The sequence below is a fragment of the Phyllopteryx taeniolatus genome, chromosome 9, assembly GCF_024500385.1.
Source record: "Phyllopteryx taeniolatus isolate TA_2022b chromosome 9, UOR_Ptae_1.2, whole genome shotgun sequence".
In the NCBI taxonomy this organism is placed as follows: Eukaryota; Metazoa; Chordata; class Actinopteri; order Syngnathiformes; family Syngnathidae; genus Phyllopteryx; species Phyllopteryx taeniolatus.
Window position 1 is genome coordinate 23,807,229 of NC_084510.1, and position 4,575 is coordinate 23,811,803.

Sequence of the window (4,575 nt, forward strand, 5' to 3'; positions counted from 1 at the left end):
CTAAAGAAAAGGACTTGATACTTTTTTTTGTCATTTTGAAAATCGGCGAGAGCACATTTTTATGGACTTGAAGCTCTCTCTTTTTGTTTTTCATCCAATGGTAGGACGCATTTCCGTCCATGAATTAACAGCTGTGTTCTTATAGAGTAGCTGTGGCGCATTTGTCTTTTGTAAAATAATTCAAATCATGAATATTTGCAGTGTAATCTGTTTTTACTGTACAGTATGGACTGTAAATGAAAGTAAATATGTATACTTGACATGATTGTAGAAATGTCTCTCTTTGTATCTACTGTTGACCAACTGTGGACTTTAAATGTGTTTCCATTGCAGAACCATTAAAATAACTTGCAGGTGTTCTGTCTTGTTTGTATTATCACATATTTCCTTCAAAAAGTGGACCATGCTGCATTATAAAGAATGGCCAAAAGATGATTGCTTAGCATTTAAACAAGTTGAACAAGCTTCTGTCTCGCACTGGAGGAGTATCTTCATAGTGTGTATGCAATATTTAGTGTCACAAAACGCGGATAGTAAATATTTTTTACATCATTCCATTGTCACAAATGAATGCGCAGCACCTTTAGCCGTTAGATAATACGAGCTAACACAGCAACCTGACACAGTCAGAGGACAGAATTAGTGACGTGAAATAATCACCGAGTTTATTGGGTAATGACAACACCTTTGATTACTGGGATGCTGCTGAAGAATTGAGGGGAAGGAGGAAATCAATGTGAAGAAAACATCAAAATAGGCAATCAAAAAGTGAGACACAAAAACTGACAAATACAGTACGAACTGAACATGTCACCATTGGATGTTTTGAATGATACCCTGCCGCAATTTGAGGCCGCCGTCCGGTCAACGAAGACCGACAAGAGTGCAGCGATGCCAGCCTGAGCGCTTGCGTCAATCGTCACAGAAATATACACAATGTATCTGGAATTCACTGGGAAAGGGTCTCAGTTGGGTTTCAAAAACAGGGTTAGGGTTTCAAATTAAGGTTTCAAAACAGAGTTGGGGTATAAAAACAGGGTTAGGGTTTCAAATTAGGGCTTTGAAACAGGGTTAAGGTTTCAAAGTCGGCTTTTAAAACAGTGTTAAGGTTTCAAAGTAGGGTTTCAAAACGGTACGGTTTAAAAAAAAGGTTAGTGTTTCAACATAGGGTTTCAAATCAGGGTTAGGGTTCCAAAGTAGGGTTTTGAAAAGGTTAGGGTTTCAAATCAGGGTTAGGGTTTTAAAACAGGGTTAGGGTTTTGAAACATGGTTAGGGTTTCAAACCAGGGTTAGGGTTCCAAAAGTAGGTTTTAAAAATAGGGTTTCAAAACAGGGTTAGGGTTTCAAATTGAGGTATAAAGAGAACTTTGGGGTTTCAAAGTAGGGTTTCAAAACAGGGTTAGGGTTTCTAATCAGGGTTACAGTTTCAAAGTCAAGATTTAAAAAAAGGTTAGGGTTTCAAATCAGGGTTAGTGTTTCAAAGTAGGGTTTTGAAACAGGCTTAGGGTTTCAAATAAGGGTTAAGGTTTGAAAGACGGGTTTTGAAACAGGATTAGGGTATCAAAGTAGGTTTACAAAATAGGGCTTCAAAACAGGGTTAGGGTTTCAAATTGAGGTTTAAAGAGAACTTTAGGTTTTCAAAGCAGGGTTAGGGTTTCAAAATACAGTTTAAAAAATAGGGTTAGGGTTTCAAAGTAGGGTTTCAAAACAGGGTTAGGGTTTCAAAGTCTGGTTTCAAATCAGTGTTAAGGTTTCAAAGTAAGGTTTTAAAACGGGGCTAGGGTTTCAAAATAGGGCTTCAAAACAGGGTTAGGGCTTCAAAGTACGGTTTCAAACCAGGGTTAGGGTTTCAAAATACGGTTTCAAAATAGAGATAGAGTTTCAAAGTAGGGTTTCAAAACAGGGTTAGGGTTTCAAATTAAGATTTCAAAACCGAGTTGGGGTATAAAAACAGGGTTAGGGTTTCAAAGTAGGGTTTCAAAGCAGGGTTAGGGTTTCAAAATACAGTTTCAAAAATAGGGATAGGGTTTCGAGGTAGGGTTTCAAAACAGGGTTAGGGTTTCAAATTTAGATTTCAAAACCGAGTTGGGGTATAAAAACAGGGTTAAGTTTTCAAAGTAGGGTTTCAAACCAGTGTTAGAGTTTCAAAGTAGGTTTTCAAAATCGGGTTTCAAAACAGTGTTAGGGTTTCAAATTAGTGTTAGAGTTTCAAAGTAGGGTTTCAAATCAGGGTAAGGGTTTCAAAGTCGGCTTTTAAAACAGTGTTAGAGTTTCAAAGTAGGGTTACAAAACAGGGTTAGAGTTTCAAAGTAGGGTTTCAAATCAGGGTTAAGGTTTCAAAGTTGGCTTTTAAAACAGTGTTAGTGGTTTCATAACGGTTACGGTTTCAAATTAAGTTTTATAGAGAACTTTAAGATTTCAAAGTAGGGTTTCAAAACGGTACGGTTTAAAAAAAGGGCTAGTGTTTCAAAGTAGGGTTTCAAAACAGGGTTAGGGTTTCAAATTAAGATTTCTGTGGCCTTGTGCTGACCTGTTAACTTGTAACCCCACACAAGCATCTTCTTCATCATGAAGAGTTCATATAACATTAAATGTTATCAGTGTGAGGTTCAAATGTTTTGCGAGGTCGCGGGGGTGTGCCCACGAGTGCGCATCAAATGACTGACCTCTCGTCCAGTCACGCCTTCTGTCTCTGATTAGTTGTTTTCCCTCGGGCGTGGTGTTTTCGTCTATATCAAATTGGAGGCACCAGATGGGGCCGCGGAGGGATGATGATGATTTATTATTATTATTTTTTGTCACAGATCATTTTCGTAATTGACTACTGTCAAATCATAATGACAATGTACGTGCCCTACGATTGGCTGGCGACTAGTCCAGGGGCGCCACCCGCCCTAATTGTCAACTGTCAACTTGAAAATGAAGGTCAGAGGTCAGAGAGGCCCACAACCCGTGCCGCATGTCCTCAGCCAGAAATGATCGCCGATCTTCTAACTAAGGACATAAACGAGTCAGAAGTTCGTGCCTGGGCTCATTTGCTCGCAGCGTGCCGGGAGGCCAGCGGAAGCAATTGGCTACACAGCATGATGCGATTAGGTTGAATGGCGATGCTCCATGACGTGCCGTGCGTTGGTCAGCATCAGCTGCCCTCCACTAGCAAAGGCTGGCTTTGGTGCTCATCAAAGCATTTCTACAAATTGACACGATGAAACAAAATGAGAAACTGATTAGCCTCTCGAACAGCTGACACTCGTGACGTTAGGAATCAGACGGATGCAGACACGCCGCAACGACTTTAACAAGAAACAATAATTGCTCAATTAATTGGTCTGGTATTCATTTAGTAATACATTTACTCTATTTAGTAATACATTTACTCTATAGTCTGTTTTTAGTGTGTAATTACAGCGTACTGTAGTTTCGAATACAGTTGGGTTATTGTTTAATATGACGAGAGTATTGACATCATTTATATGTACACTATACAGTACATAGCAGTTCAAATGGGGCCATTTGCTTGTGGTAAGGCTCTCAAAATAAACTAAAAGTTCTGTCTTTTTTACATTTTTAAATCTGATAATCTGACAAATATTAAACTCCTTTATGTCATCTTCTTATTGTACTGAAATTGTGTTTTTAGCACAAAATTATCAAACGCATGAAATAAAGTGGCTGGTCAGCCTCACAGTTCTGAGGACCGGGGTTCAATCCCCGGCCCCGCCTGTGTGGAGTTTGCGTGTATTTTCTCCGGGCACTCCGGTTTCTTCCCACATCCCAAAAACATGCATGGTAGGTTAATTGACAACTCTCAATTGCCCGTAGGTGTGAATGTGAGTGCGAATGGTTGTTTGTTTGTATGTGCCCTGTGATTGGCTGGCAACCATTTCAGGGTGTACCCTGCCTCTCGCCCGAAGATTGCTGGGATCGGCGACCCGAGTGAGAAGAAGCGGAACGGAAGATGAATGAATGAATGAATGATTGCTTCAGGTCTGCAACGTTGTTGATGCTTTAAATTAGATTTTTTTTGTTTTGCAGAGTGAAAATTCTGTCTATAAGCCATCGGAATTAGTTTTTCTTTTGGTTGCACTTAAAATTCCCACACATTCACAAATGGTGTGGATGTTGAGGCAGGCAAGCAATTTAGGGGTCTTGTGTGTTGAAAAAAATTGGATTAACAGAGCCCAGAAATCATTAAATAACAGCAGTCCTAATTTTCTTTTTTTTTTTTCCTCTCCAGAGCGATTTCACCTTTGATCCTGAGGTCAGATTCTCACAGACTTGGCTCAAGTCACCTCTGACCCCCGACCGCATATATCCTACACATGTAGCTGCTTCTGACGTCCTCTTCAAACGGGCCTTCTTTCTTTTTCTTTTCTTTTTTGCACCATAAGCATTTACATCAACAAATGAGAAATAGCGTGAGGGAGCCTAACAGAAAAGAAATGCGGGGAAAAGAGTAACACTTGCAGTATATTCATTTGTTCCAGTGGAAAACATGGACAAAAAAAAGTCTGTTGAATGTTGGGCGTCACATGACAAAGCCTGGATAATTATTTCAATGCCAATAACAGCTGA